Source organism: Triticum dicoccoides, chromosome 4A, assembly GCF_002162155.2.
Source record: "Triticum dicoccoides isolate Atlit2015 ecotype Zavitan chromosome 4A, WEW_v2.0, whole genome shotgun sequence".
NCBI lineage: Eukaryota > Viridiplantae > Streptophyta > Magnoliopsida > Poales > Poaceae > Triticum > Triticum dicoccoides.
The window spans coordinates 569,595,867-569,611,703 of NC_041386.1; the positions used below are offsets into that span (position 1 = coordinate 569,595,867).

Consider the following 15,837-nt stretch of genomic DNA (forward strand, 5'->3'; position numbering starts at 1 on the left):
AATGCTTGTACATTTTTGCAAACTCCTGAATTAATGAATCGACTCAAAACCGCCGGCCGTGCCTAACACAAATCCCTGAAGGAATTTTTTTAGAGGGGCATAATTAGAACAAAGTATTCTTATTAGCCCCCCAAACATCTATACTTTGCTTTTTGCTACCCTGACATCGCAGTCAAGGTCTGCCACTGGTGCCATGGAGTATTGTCGCCTTCCGGGTCCAAACACGTGAGCTTCATCATGCCACGAGAGCAGCTCTTCGTTTTCTTTTTCCGCATCCTTTTTTTGATAAAGTTTTCCTCATCTTTTGCCAAATGCTTATACATTTTTGCAAACTCCTGAATTAATGAATCGGCTCAAAACCGTCGGCCATGCCGAAGAGGTCGAGGATAGATAAAGTGACGGATTTTGTGAAACGGAAGGCCAATGACCATAAGGGAGACAATCGTCATCGTCTTAATCTGCATTATGGGCGTATCTGCGATGGGTCTCATTCCTTTAAGGGTCGCAGGTAATCGTCATCGTCTTAATCTGCATTATGGTCGTATCTGCAGTGGGTCTCATTCCTTTGAGGGTCTTGGCCTTCATTGCTCGGAGCTGCAGCAAAGAGGAAGTGGCGGGTCGGTTTGACCAACTGGCAGACCACGCCGCATGCTCCTTTGTGTGGGCATTCAACAACACTGAGATCTATGTTCGGCAACGACGACGCCGGCGGGGGCGCCAACAGGGTGAACACCAACATACAAATCTCATGTTGCACGGGCAGGAACATGGCGAGCGGCAACCAGTTTCAGGGTTCCCCCTAATATGAGCTAGAGATCTGAGTACATGAAGTACTACTATGCGATTTCTTCTAGCATTCTTGTTCTTGGTGTATGAAGACTACGCACTTTTTAGTTTACTACTACGTACGAAATTGAACGCAGAACAGATAAGCTGAGTGACAGTTTCGTCGGGTTGATTGTAGCGGTGGTTTTACTTTCTAATGGAGTGAAAAGTGCACCTCTTATCAGAGTTAGCCTCCAGATTGAAAGAAAGATGTATAATTTTATCAAGTGAGTGGGAATAATACTCTATTAGCCTGTTAGATACCAAGTGAGTTCAGAACATACACGCACATACTCATATACACATGCAACGGAGGTTCATTCCAAGTTTCCAACAGTTGATTAATTCATTGGCTGCCGAACAGCAAAAAATGATAGGCAAATACATTTCTAGACCTTCGGAGGAACGGAGATGACGATGTTAACTAAGAGATTGATATTTGTCACTTGTAAGAATTATATGTGGTGATATTTACAGCTGATATATACTACTCATTTGTCCTTTCAGGACAACAACACACAAACTTTAAGTAAAACTTAAGCAATATTAGTGAGTGCATTGTTCTCTCTATAGAGAGTTGTAGGGAAGATCAGAATTATTTGTAAACAATAATGAAGGCATGGTAGAAGCTCCAATGCAGTGTATCATTAATTTGTTAATAAAAAAAATTATTCTTGGAAATCTTAAGCTTGATGTACTACTTATTATAGTAACCCACATTTCGTGCTCTGATGATATGTGTTGTAGTAGTAATCTTGTTCTAAATGATAAGGATCCGTTCAAACATCAGTCATTCTTTGGTGGGTTCTGTTCTTATAGCGGCTGCTGCTGCATATGATTTCCGAATCTTGGCATGTGAGCTTTCGCTGTTCTGCTTGTGGTGTCACAACACCCCACATATCTAGTTTGCTCTGGTTACTACTGATGCCATCTATTGTAGTTTCTTACTGTACTTTTGTATTTACTCTGTTAATTCAGAATTCAGATAGGCTTCAGTTGTGGATTCTGTTCTAAACTTCTCAATTCCGATAGCCAATCTGCTGCTGTTTTACTGATGCATCTGAGCATTATGATGGGATCTGATGGCTAACCCGTGGCTGCTTTGTGATGCGTGGCAGGCGTTTGGCAGGCAGAAGGTGGAGCCTGAGGTTAAGGAGGAGACCCCGGGGGCGAAGCCAGAAGCAGCAGCGGGGGCAGCCGAGTAGGTCGTGATCGTCTTCCATGAACCTGAAGCTTCTTTCACTGAGTTGCGAGGTCTTATCAGCCTAAGAGTTTTTCTTTTTCGCTTTGCCCTTCTGTTCGCCTAGTTGGGACATGGTTTTCCCAAGCGATTTCGCATTGTAAGACCCGTTCTAGTCATGAATCTTAATCCGGTTGGTGCCGCCGTCATTTGCCGTGCATTTTGGTGACATCCGTTTTGCCATCTGATACGTCTCCCTCACATCTATAATTTTTGATTGTTCCATGCCAATATTATACAACTTTCATATACTTTTGATAACTTTTTATACTATTTTTGGGACTAACATATTGATCCAGTGCCCAGTGTCAGTTCCTGTTTGTTTCATGTTTTATGTTTCGTAGAATATCCATATCAAACGTAATCCAAACGGGATAAAAATGGACGGAGCTTATTTTTAGAAATATTTGAAAAATTCCGAAAGAAAAATCCACGTGAGACGGTGCCCGAGGTGGCCACCAGGCAGGGGGCGCGCCCCTGACCCTCGTGGGCCACCCGTAAGGTGGTTGATACCCTTCTTCGGCCGTAAGAAAGCTAATTTTTGGTAAAAAAATCACGGCGAAGGTTTCAGACCAATCGGGGTTACGGATCTCCATATATATACAAAACGGTGAAAGGGCAGTAGAACAGAACGCAGAAACAGAGAGAGACAGAGAGACAGATCCAATCTCGGAGGGGCTCTCGCCCCTCCCATGCCATGGAGGCCAAGGACCAGAGGGGAAACCCTTCTCCCATCTAGGGAGGAGATTAAGGAAGAAGAAGACGAAGGGGCCCCCTCTCCCCTTCTCTTCCGGTGGCGCTGGAACGCTGCCGTTGCCATCATCATCATCACCGCGATGTACTTCAACACCTCCGCCATCTTCACCAACATCTCCATAACCTTCCCCCCTCTATCTACAGCGGTCCACTCTCCCGCAACCCACTGTACCCTCTACTTGAACATGGTGCTTTATGCTTCATATTATTATTCAATGATGTGTTGCCATCCTATGATGTCTGAGTGGATTTTTGTTGTCCTATCAGTGGTTGATGAATTGCTATGATTGATTTAATTTGCTTGTGGTTATGTGGCTGTCCTTTGGTGCCCATCATATGAGCGCGCGCGTGGATCACACCCTAGGGTTAGTTGTATGTTGATAGGACTATATATTGGAGGGCTAGAGTGACAGAAACTTCAACCTAGCATAGAAATTGATGCATACGGGATTGAAGGAGGACCAATATATCTTAAGGCTATGGTTGGGTTTTACCTTAATGAACGTTAGTAGTTGCGGACGCTTGCTAATAGTTCCAATCATAAGTGCATAGAATTCCAAGTCAGGGATGACATGCTAGCAGTGGCCTCTCCCACATAATACTTGCTATCGGTCTAGTAAAATAGTCAATTGCTTAGGGACAATTTCACAACTCCTACCACCACTTTTCCACACTCGCTATATTTACTTTATTGCTTCTTTACTTACAACAACCCCTATTTTTTATTTACTTGCTCTTTATTATCTCGCAAACCTATCCAACAACACCTACAAAGTACTTCTAGTTTCATACTTGTTCTAGGTAAAGCGAACATCAAGCGTGCGTAGAGTTGCATAGGTGGTCGATAGAACTTGAGGGAATATTTGTTCTGCCTTTAGCTCCTCGTTGGGTTCGACACTCTTACTTATCGAAAACTGTTGCGATCCCCTATACTTGTGGGTTATCAAGATCTTTTTCTGGCGGCGTTGCCGGGAAGCAATAGCGTGGGGTGAATATTCTCGTGTGTGCTTGTTTGTTTTATCACTAAGTAATTTTTATTTGCTGTTCTTAGTTGTTCTTTATCTTTAGTTATGGATATGGAACACGAAATACCAAAAACATTAGGTCTACTTTCTGCTCATGAAGATGGGGAACCTCCTAAAACCCTCGATGCTGGTTATGTGAAAGATATTATGTACTACTTTAATAATCCTGAGAAAACCCCATTCAATTATGTAATGGGAGTAACGTTGGATCAACGTGAATACTTTAGTGGTTACTGCTTGATACAAAAAGGGAAACTATTATGGGATCAAATTCATATGTTGAAGTGGTATGCTAGGCAACTATGCTTGAGATATGATTATACTTGTTGCTCTAGGATGAAGGCTCCACACCTTCCCTTTTTATGTGAATTTAATGATAATAAATCCTTAGCTTCTTATGCTAATGGTATATATGATTACTATGATGTGGAACAAATAGAAAAATTTGTTGCTTTTATGGGTGCTTATGAAATTGAATCTATGTTTAAAGAGTTTGAAGATTTTGATGATTCGGTTTATAGACCTGAAAATTTAGCTATCCTTCAATATTGCTATGAGAATTATGAATACAATTCCGATATTAATGCACCTATTGAGAAAGTCTGCGCTGTCCAGGAAGAGACTAATATTTTGCAGGAATCTATGGAAGAAGAAGTTGATAAAACTGTGAGCCCATTGGATGAAAAAGATGATGAGGAGAGCGAAGAACAAAAGGAGAAAGAGCGGATTAGCTACCTGTGCCCACCTTCTAATGAGAGTAACCCTCCAACTCATACATTGTTTAATTTCCCTTCGTGCTTACCGGAGAATGAATGCTATGATAATTGCTATGATCCCATTGATTCTTTTGAAATATCCCTTTTTGATGATGCTTGCTATGTTTGTGGCCAAGATGACAATATGAATTATGCTTATGGAGATGAGCTTGCTATAGTTCCTTATGTTAAACATGAAATTGTTGCTATTGCACCCACGCATGATAGTCCTATTATCTTTTTGAATTCTCCCAACTACACTATATCGGAGAAGTTTACCCTTATTAAGGATTATATTGATGGGTTGCCTTATACCGTTGCACATGATGATTTTGATGGATATAATATGCATGTGCTTGCTGCTCCTATTTGCAATTATTATGAGAGAGAAACTATATCTCCACCTCTCTATGTTTCCAATACGATAAAATTGCAAGAAACTGTTTATATTATGCATTGGCCTTTACTATGTGTGCATGAATTGTTCTTTTATGACATGCCGATGCAAGGAAGAGAATTAGACTTCGTTGTTGCATGATATATGTTACTACTAAATTACAAATCATTGTTAATTAAAATTGGCTTTGATATACCTTGGGATCCGGGTGGATTCGTTACTTGAGCACTATATGCCTAGCTTAATGGCTTTAAAGAAAGTGCTGCCAGGGAGACAACCCGGAAGTTTTAGAGAGTCATTTATTTCTGCTGAGTGCTTTCATATAGTTTAAAAACAACAAAAATAAAGTGGGGAACCCGAAACTTTTTCAAAAAGGAAAGTGAAAGTGAGAAAGACAAACATTGTTGAAGTGGAAGAGCTTCTTGAACTTTGTTCATGCTCACGGCAACTTTGTGAATCTTGATTACATAAACTTTTCAATAAAAATAATTATCCCCTTGTACAATTCCATTGTATTATAAAAATAATGTGCCAAGGTTTTCCTTTAGGATGTTTACATTTGCTTGATGGTTTGTACGGTGCAGGACAGAAACTTTGGCTGTAGTGCGCGATTTTACATTTTTAGCTGGAACATCAAATGGTTCTGATTCTTTTTGCAATGTCTTCCTATACAAATTTTTTATTTTCCCTAATTTTGGTAGAATTTTTAAAGTATAAGAAGTATGGTGAATGTTCAGATTGTTACAGACTGTTCAGTTTTAGACAGATTCTGTTTTTAATGCATAGTTTGCTTGCTTTGATGAAACTATCGATTCATATCAGTGGATTAAGCCATGAAAAAGTTATACCACAGTAGAAACAATGCAAAAACAAAATATGACTTGGTTTGCAACAGTACTTATAGTAGTGATTTGCTTTATTATACTAATGGATCTTATCGAGTTTTCTGTTGAAGTTTTATGTGGATGAAGTGTTCGATGATCGAGAAGGTCTCGATGTGAGAAGAAGGAAGAGAGGCAAGAGCTCAAGCTTGGGGATGCCCGAGGCACCCCAAGTAAATATTCAAGGAGACTCAAGCGTCTAAGCTTGGGGATGCTCCGGAAGGCATCCCCTCTTTATTCAACAAGTATCGATATGTTTTCAAATTCGTTTCGTTCATGCGATATGTGCAATCTTGGAGCGTCTTTTACATTTAGTTTTCATTTTTCTTTTACGCACCATGCTGGTATGAGATATTTCTTGGTTTATTTATAGAATTCTCTATGCACTTCACTTATATCTTTTGAGTATGGCTTTATAGAATGCTTCATGTGCTTCACTTATATTATTTGAAGTTTGGATTGCCTGTTTCTCTTCACTTAGACAACCGCCATTTATAGAATGCTCTTTTGCTTCAATTATATTTGTTAGAGCGCGGGCATATCTTTTGTAGAAAGAATTGAACTCTTTTGCTTCACTTATATCCATTTAGAGAGATGACAGGAATTGGTCATTCACATGGTTAGTCATAAAATCCTACATAAAACTTGTAGATCACTGAATATGATATGTTTGATTCCTTGCAATAGTTTTGCGATATAAAGATGGTGATATTAGAGTCATGCTAGTGGGTAGTTGTGGATTAGTAGAAATACTTGTGTTGAGGTTTGTGATTCCCGTAGCATGCACGTATGGTGAACCGTTATGTAACAAAGTCAGAGCATGAGGTATTTATTTATTGTCTTCCTTATGAGTGGCGGTCGGGGACGAGCGATGATCTTTTCCTACCAATCTATCCCCCTAGGGGCATCCGTAGTAGTACTTTACTTCGAGGGCTAATAAACTTTTACAATAAGTATGTGAGTTCTTTATGACTAATGTTGAGTCCATGGATTATACGCACTCTCACCCTTCCATCATTGCTAGCCTCTCTAGTATCGCGCAACTTTCGCCGATACCATAAACCCACTATATACCTTCCTCAAAACAACCACCATACCTAGATGTCACCCGTCCATTGGAGGAGACATGCCTATGATATGTCGACACATGGCAGGGCCCAACAGAGGCCCATATAGGTTAAAAAGGCCGGCCCAGTCAAAGGCCCGTAGTACTTACTCAGGTACTAGTGGGCCAGCCCAATAATGACCTGTTTAATAAAGGCCCATTTACGACCCGAAGCCAGATCTGACCCGTTAATTGTTCGTCGAATATTTGGGCCCAATTACAGCCCAGTGACTTTTGGCCTGTTAGAGGCCCAATGTAGATATGGGCCCATTTCAGACCGGTGTGTCTTTCGGCCTGGGAATGGCCCGTGCTGGCCATGGGCCATATATGGTCCAACGCGACATCCGGCCCACTAACGGCCCGTGATAAAGGTGGCAACAGTTCAACCCAATGTGACTTTGGGCCTGTTAAAGGCATGTCGTATAATTCGGCCCGTTGATGCCTGTACTAAGCTTTCGGCCTCTTAAAGGCCCATGATATCAGGGGGCCAACTAAGGCCCGAGATATGTTTCAGCCTGGTAACGACCCGTCATATAACTGGGCCAAAAAAGGCCCGGTCTAAATTTTAGCCTGCTGAAGGCCCGTCGACGACTAGTGAAAATTGAGGCCCAACATGCATTTCGGCCTGCTAAAGGCCCATGGTTTCTTCTGGGCCGTAACAGGCCAGTAGAATATTCAGCCTGTTAATGGCCCAACGCTATTTGGGCGAAACTAAGCGCTGGATCCACAAAAAGGCCCAACTAAAATTTGGGCCGGATATAGGCCGGAGTAAGTTATGGGCCTGGCGCAAAGTGTGAAGGCCCCAATGGCCATTCGGGCCCAAGAAAGATGCAGGCCGGCCCAATTGTGGCCCGCTAAAAACCAGGCCCGTTAGAGGCGAATGTTTCGGCCCGGTCGACTACATCAGTTTTTTTTCCAAATAGCGAATGATGGCAGTAACTAGTAGGAATTAAGAACAAACCTACTCTATACGATAAAGAAATTACGTCATAGTAATTTAGAATAAACCTACACTATACAATAAAGGATTTATGGTATATTACATCCACTAGGCATCGAAGTTCGTCACCAGTGATCATAAAGCAGATTGAACACGGGGAGGATCTGTGGTGAACGCGAGCTGCTTGCAATGGTGTGGAATGTGAACACCGGAGGCGTTGTATAAGTGTAACCCATACCTCACATGAGACGAAAAATAATGGAGCATGTTCTGCAAGCCTAGAACACATGATGTTGAGTTGGTTGGTTCGGATGTTCCCTGACGCCTTAACCATCGCCAGCGGGCTTTGCCCACCCTTTGTCTCCACCGGGCTGTTTGGTTCATAGCCACGCTTTAACACACTTAGCCACACATTTAAGTTAGTTAGGCTAGTTTGTTCAAGTAGGTGGTTGTTTCGTTTTAGCCACGCCTAAGGCAATATTCTCTTTTTGAGAAATAAACCCACATGCCAAACATGCAAAAAGTGTAGCAAAATTCTGTTAGACAAGTTAAAGTGTGAACACCTAAAGTAAGGCAAGTTTAGCACAAAAAAAAGTCTGGTAAACTACAAAGGTAGAGCTACCAACCAAATCTCTCGGCCAAGCTATCGTTGCTCGGCATGAACGAGCACTCCGTTGAGGCTTCGCATGAGTGAGGTTGCAGATATAAAGACCGGGTTTACCGAAAGCTTGTGTTATTGATCGTGTGGGAGAGGCAGTTCTTGAGTTTTTACTTCTTACTAGGTAGGAAGTGTGCCTTACCGCACCCGACAGCGATGCTGCCGGGTACGATCATATCCAATCTGGTAATATAGTCATAGGAGCATTGCAAATATAAAAATAACCAATAATATTGATTAAGTACAATGTCATACACCAAATCATTATCTATGAATAAGATATGAAATTTAAGACGGGTTTTAGACATGGATAACATATTGGATAGAATATATTAACAAATAGGATGAACGGTTCATATGTAAGCATCCTTAGAAAAAGAATTCTGGTTTATGATGTTGGAAGTCACATTAAAATTTATCTGAAAATGAGCAGATGTGCCAAGTCAAAGAAGAACAGTACAAAGGATACATTGAGCTTATACAAGCATACGAAGGCAGGCTATGTAGACATAATCGACATCATCGATATAATAGTTCATAGATTCAGATATAGACCAGATATGTTCTCCTTATAGAGACCACAGTAAATACATAGTACGTGACTTAATTGTCTCATCCTGATCTATTTTCATACGGTATGGTAGGCAAAAGATACTACTCGGCGTACATAAAGACCTTGATCATCGTCGTGCCTTCATGTTGCCTTTGACTTAATCAAATGCCTGCAAAGAAGCAACAAAGACAACGGCAGTGGCGGCGGCGATTTTAAGCAGTCACCGGCGCAGACAGGGAGGCCTCTACCAGCGTTGTGGCCGGCGGTGTTTCCCTTTTGGGCTGCCTCGATGCCATGGTCCTCACTGGTCACTGCAGAGTAGTGGCATAAGCAACGGCCTATACAACCCTTCGAGCGATAGCGGCGGGCGAACCAGCAGGAGACATAGCGGCAACCAACAAACCAAGACGATGTGAGGGGCGGCCAGAGAGAGACAGCATGGTGGCGACCTGCAAGTATATGATTTCTCGTTAGTAAATATCATATCGCATTCTCGTTAGCATGTACTTATAAGAACGGAAGTGACATTGAATGTAGTAGGTAATGATCATTGTCTTAAAGCAAAAATGACTGTAGAGATGTAATTCTTCTAAAAAAATAATAGCTATAGATACATAATTGTCCATGTCGCACCCATCTCTACATGACAAAAGAAATAGCAATACTAACATTTTGCAATCTGGGATATTAATGCAGAACATCATTCACAAAAAGGGAGTTGAGCAATAGGAAAAGGGGAGGGGCACAGTTTCAAGTCAGACCTTTAATTTTCAGAGTTGATAGGCTTGAGATATAGTTTTGGAGAACCTGAGGATTGTAGACCACCTAATCTTCAATCAGGTATCATTGTTATCATTGATAGACGCATAATAATTGTTCTGCCATAATGCTGCGACGGAAAATAAAGATATTCTTAAAAAGAATGCTCAAAGGTTTAGAATATGGCATCAAATCTCATGACTTGTAAACTTCAAAATTATATAGCAAATGAGTACAGGCATATCAGTTGCATAGATAATACCAAAAGGAGCTTGAATTTTAATGCTAGTATTATACTGCATAGATAACATATCTTCAGTCTGCCATGATTATCACAGAACATCATGAAAGGTGAGTTTACATGAGAAACTAACCCATCGGTAGATCTTACCTAAGATGTCTTGTACAATGATAACCAGCTATCAAGGCCAATCTCAAAACTGTTGTGACAGAAAAAACCAGAAATGATTGAAGTATAAGCTTTACAATTGCACTATAATAGAGAATTTCGTTGGCGGGTAAGAACAATGAAATATGTAAACAAAAAGAAAATGCATCATGGGAAACTAAAATGTCTCCTCTCACAATTTCAAACCAAATAAGATAAACATAGCAGTGGGTGCAGATTGGGATCGCGCCCTGGCGCGAGGGTGCCGGTCCAAACTCCAGGTTTAGCATATGCATTCCCACTGTATGCATCATACAAAGAATAATGAAGTCCAAAGGAAGCATCCATGCACATACATGCAACCAAACAGGAAAAAAACTTTATTATGACACGCGACTATTTCAATAATCAACAAAACAGTGCATTATCCAAGAATGCACCATTATTGATCTATAACATCTACTTCAACAGGCAAGAATTTTCTACCATAGAAGAGCCGCACCGGGCTCATCTTCATATTTCTTGAACAGCGTCACAACAAACGTAGCAACCACCAGTTCTTTCTTGCCCAGCTCAATAACTTCATCGGCAGCAAATGCCAAGGCAATCTGATCCCAGAGCACCACACTGGTTTGCTTGCATCTATAAACAACAAAGTATAAATAAGACTGTTATGACAAAGGAAAGGTGATACAGCCATAAATATCAGTACACACATGTGAGGTTCTTGACATATATGAGCCTCTTAGTCGATGGTTCAGCCCTACTTGCACTATGGTACTGAACAGCCTCTTATACATCACAAATGAGCCAGAACACGTTTACACGAATAAACCAAAAAAATTACTATATATGGTAAACAACACTATAGAAAGGCATAGGCAGATGAACGGGTGGTAGGGAAATACCTGTGAACTTTTCAGGCATATCAGTTGGGCAAGGGAGCAGAGCCAACGGAGTTAAATCATACAGAACAGGAAATCTGGCTCAATGTCAGGCCTTATGAAATCAGTAGTGAACGAAGTGATCTTGATCATGCAATATCCCCTGAACAGGCCTGAATAGATACTTCCTTAACAACAATCCACAACTACAAAACCAAGAAAAAACTTAGTAATTCTATCAGGCATGAATGAATAGCAAAAGGGGAACAGGACACAGAGATACACACATAGAGCGTGAGGCATGAGATATCACAATAGCACCCCATGTTCAACAACTTGCAGCTCTAGCTTGCCGCTCAGCCGAGGGACACAGCACCCAACGCTCACAGCATCCATGACTCTGTTGGTTCACTATATGGAGCAGCAGAAAAAGGGGGTCAAAACTGTGCGCATGGAAATCTGTGAGACATGAACCTGGGATGCAGTACCTGAGTGCACGTACAACACGAGTACAAAGGCTGATGACCCCAGTAGAGTAGCGGCGTGAGCCGCGACCTGCGCTTCTCCAGTCGACGGAGACAGCACCCATCAGCGCTATCGTGCTTGACCACCACGCACAAGATGTCGCTATAGTTCAACTCCGAGAGAGCCCGGGAGAAGGCACCGAGGCCATAGGGAGGTGGCGCCTCGAATCAAACACATTAAAAAAAGGATCCGCTCATGAACGATAAGTCACTCTAATGGGCTATTGCAACAAAAATAGACTACATTTAAATTAAAATGGGGCTACCTTATGTTAAATGTCTACTCCTCAGATGGAATTAATAGGAGTATTTGTCTAGATGGTAAATTGATTAAGTTAAATGTCTACTCTAGTGGAGCAGTTTTGAGCCACTAACTGAAAATGTTCAGGCTCTAAAAATGTCCAGGTTTGGACTTGTAGTTGTACTTTACAATTCAAGACAACATGGATCTGAGCAGCAATAGAAAAATAGAACAACAGAAAAACAGGGAACCACAGAGCTCTACAAACTGAAAATTATATCGGCTGTCTCATACAGTAAAATTATGGAGTCGGATAAGACCTTGTTGTGTTACTGTCTTTCAAAAACGACACTACAAGCTAAACCCTGGACAGTAAAATGTTGGGACCTGACACCCTTGCGCCAAGACAGTAACACAAAATATGTAACAACTTTAAATGCAAATAAAAATGATCAGGGTTCAATGCATAGTGGGCTTAGATTTCCCTTTCCTCGATCATATAACCTACCCCCATCATCTCTTGTCACCAGATCAATCTGTTTATACAGTGGAGCTGCCCTGGTTATCACACAACAAGAATGACCATCCAAGGACAACAACAAGTATCACAGGATCAAAAAGGATTCTAGAGACAAGAGGGAGGATCCAACTTGATACCCACAGGTTCCTCGATTGCTCAAAGGCACACTATTTCCAGCCAAGGTAATCATCATTGCCCAAGCATGAACACCACTTGAGAATAAATAAGCAACATCATATAACCTACGGCGGCGTAGAAAGGGGCTAGGGTTAGCAAAGTCGGGAGCAAAGAGGCGGCGCGAGGGCAAGCGGAGGCGGCAGCGGCGCAAGGGAGAGCGGTGGCGGCGTGCGAGGCAGAGGAGATCGAGAGAGGGAGAGGAGGAGGTGGGACGAGCGAATGTCGAGGAGCGACGGCTAGGTCACACCCATGTGGCGATTGGATATTTTTCCAACCATGGGAAATGATGAAAATGCCCTCCGCAGCCATCTATTTTTACACGCGGTGGCAAGCCTACAGTCGTGCGAATTTTATCTAACGGCTCACGACGATCTGGTAAATATCGGACGTCTCACGTGAGCCGAACCCGCGATCCGACGACCATTACGCGTCAGGGAGCTCGATCCAACGGTCCAAAATCCAAACGAACATGGGAGCTTCATTTTGTTTCAGACTCTAACAAGGGGATGCTAAACTCTGAGAGCGTCCGATGCTCCCTCCGTTTCTTGAGCTCTGAGGATTCAGGGTTCATTGCATAGTGGGCTCAGATTCACCTTTCCTCGATCATATAACCTACCCCCGTCATCTCTTGTCACCAGATCAATCTGTTACACACAGGTGCCACGATTGCTCAAAGGCACACTTATTTCAGCCACGATTAATCATCATCGCCCTAGCACGAACGCCACTCATCAATCTAGCAAATCCAGGAGCATAGCTATAGGACCAGGGCATCCACATGTAAACCAGAGCATCACATGAGCTCCTATGATAGCAACTAAACATGAACAGCAGCCTGGAAACCATAAAATGGCATGGATCCACAACTATAGAGCTCAAGTAGGAACCAATGCATGAGTAGGGCATAGAGCATCAACCAGACGAGCAGCACATCAATATAGCCATGGCCATGTCCCATACAGTAGCCGAAGTAGAGGAGCATGAGGAAGATGGACCTCACCGAGGCAGGTTGTAGCCGAGGCAGTACTCAGTGCGCGCCGGGGTTGCGCCTGAATGCCGGCCAACCGGCGAGGAACCGCGTCGGAGTTGCGCCTTGCACCGCCCGACCAACGAGCACGAATGCATCAATCAAACAACCTATGTAAGAAAGGCATCGTTGTTTATCAGAAACAATTATTTAGGAATTACTATTTAGCAGAAATGCATTTTTTAGCACAAAGATATACACAGGAAAAACACATGAGCAGATCCTTCTATCAAAGGTCACAGAAAACAACAATATGAAATTAATATGTTAGTTAGAAAATGTTTTGGTAGAACATATTCAGAACATCCATGTGCCGTAAAAAAAGGAACTTGACCTTGCTGCAACCATCTCTGAACCTGACACTACAGTCTGAACCAAGGAAAAGGAATAACAATGCAGCTTTCTAGTCCTTACTGCTTTTCTTGTGAGCGAATGCATAATAATTCAGACTCAGATGGCACCATACAAAACAAAAACAAAAATGGCTCCAATGAAGCAAGTATTGACCAAAGAACTGGGGTGTAGGTGATGTGTACCTGATCAGAGTAGTCTTGCCTACACCAGGAGGTCCAATCACCAATATGGAGCCGCTTCCCGCCACCAGATCATGGATCATTTCCGCGCTGCCAGATAAGGACAAATCAGGTACCAGACAAAATAAAAAAGGCAACAAAAACCTAGGAATCTAGCCAGACCGCAACAAAAAACTCCTAGGAATCTAATCATATCCAAGCACATAATGCATCCAACCACCAAATTAAGAAAGGAAACAAAAATCTGCCACGAAAATATGCATGAGGCCGAGTCTCCCACAAAGCAACAACAAATACCAGGGGTCCAAGCAGACCCGAGCACCTAATCTATCCAAAGGAACCTGACCAGATCCAGGATGGAGCAGCCAATGCACCCAAAAAAAATAACCAGATTTGAGCAGCCAATACATCCAAAAAGCTACTGGAGCCGCACATAACAACAAGTAATCTACATATATTCGCTCTGCTAGACAGGAAGGAAAGGAAGAACTCACCAACCAGGAACCTTGCAACCTCTCGACACGGCAGCAGACAGCGGGCTGACCGAAGCCTCGACAAACAGAACAAACAACATCCACAACGGACCTACAATGATAAACTCAACACAAAATTAATGGAAACACGAAAACCTAGAACTGAAAGAGAAGACCGGCATCTTTATCAATTGCTTTCTCTGAATCCCTACCTATCGGCATGCCTCCTCTGAATGAACAAATGCAACGGGCTTAACCCTAAAAGTAAGAGGTTCCTCTGTATTATGTGTTGTGTTATGAATCAACTAAGCAAGGAAGTAATAATGCAATGAGATATTGTCCTTTTAGCAAGGAAAATATTGTCCTTATTAGGGGCATGGAAATTGAATCTAGTGAATACTTTAGTTCCTAGTGCATGAATAAAAACAGATCCCTACTTCAAGATAATCATCTTACATGTATTTTTTACCTAGGATCTTGGGAGGAGGAGCAGGGGTGGGAGGGGAGGGCGGGGGAGCTCACCATGGTCGGGATCTCACGAGGAAGCGGCGCCGGCGGCGGGGTAGAAGGGCCAGGTGTTCACGGTTCCTGGTGCCGGATCGATCCACCGAAGGGTGTGGCGCCGGTTGTGGAGAAGGCGGCGACCGTCGAGACCCAGCTCGACGGCGGCGCGGATCCAGAAGCCCCGTCCGTGTCCGTGGCCGTAGCCATGGTAGATCTGGCCGCCACCAAGGGAGAGGCCGGCAGTAGGGGGAGGGAGAGGGAGAAGGTGGAAGTCGCCGATGGAGCACTCACGGGCAGCACCGGCGAGCGCGCGGTCGGCCACGACCACCTCGACCTGCCGCTATGCAGGAGGGGAAGGAGGGGAGGGCGAGTCAGCGAAGGCGGTGACGCGACGGCAGGGGAGGGAGAGGGAACGGGCGGCGGCGGCGGCATAGAAAGGGGCTAGGGTTAGGGAAGTCGGGAGCAAAGAGGCGGCGCGAGGGCAAGCGGAGGCGGCAGCGGCACGAGGGCAAGCGGAGGCGGCAGCGGTGTGAGGGCGAGCGGTGGCGGCGTGCGAGGCAGAGGAGATCGAGAGAGGGAGAGGAGGAGGTGGGACGAGCGAATGTGGAGTAGCGACAGCTAGGTCACACCCATGTGGCGATTAGATATTTTTCCAACCATGGGAAATGACGA

At 43.3% G+C, this 15,837-nt stretch overlaps 2 long non-coding RNA genes across 2 annotated transcripts; both read right to left on the reverse strand.

Moving 5' to 3' along the window:
- Positions 1-9,086: 9,086 nt before the first annotated feature.
- LOC119289162 lies at positions 9,087-10,325 on the reverse strand. The gene is made up of 3 exons (XR_005141441.1): positions 10,286-10,325; positions 9,897-10,024; positions 9,087-9,584 (listed from the first exon to the last, which is right to left on the reverse strand). It is a non-coding gene; the product is annotated as an uncharacterized LOC119289162 (long non-coding RNA).
- A 3,838-nt stretch (positions 10,326-14,163) lies between these two features.
- Positions 14,164-15,519, reverse strand: LOC119289163. The gene is made up of 3 exons (XR_005141442.1): positions 15,184-15,519; positions 14,683-14,773; positions 14,164-14,278 (listed from the first exon to the last, which is right to left on the reverse strand). It is a non-coding gene; the product is annotated as an uncharacterized LOC119289163 (long non-coding RNA).
- Positions 15,520-15,837: the final 318 nt, after the last annotated feature.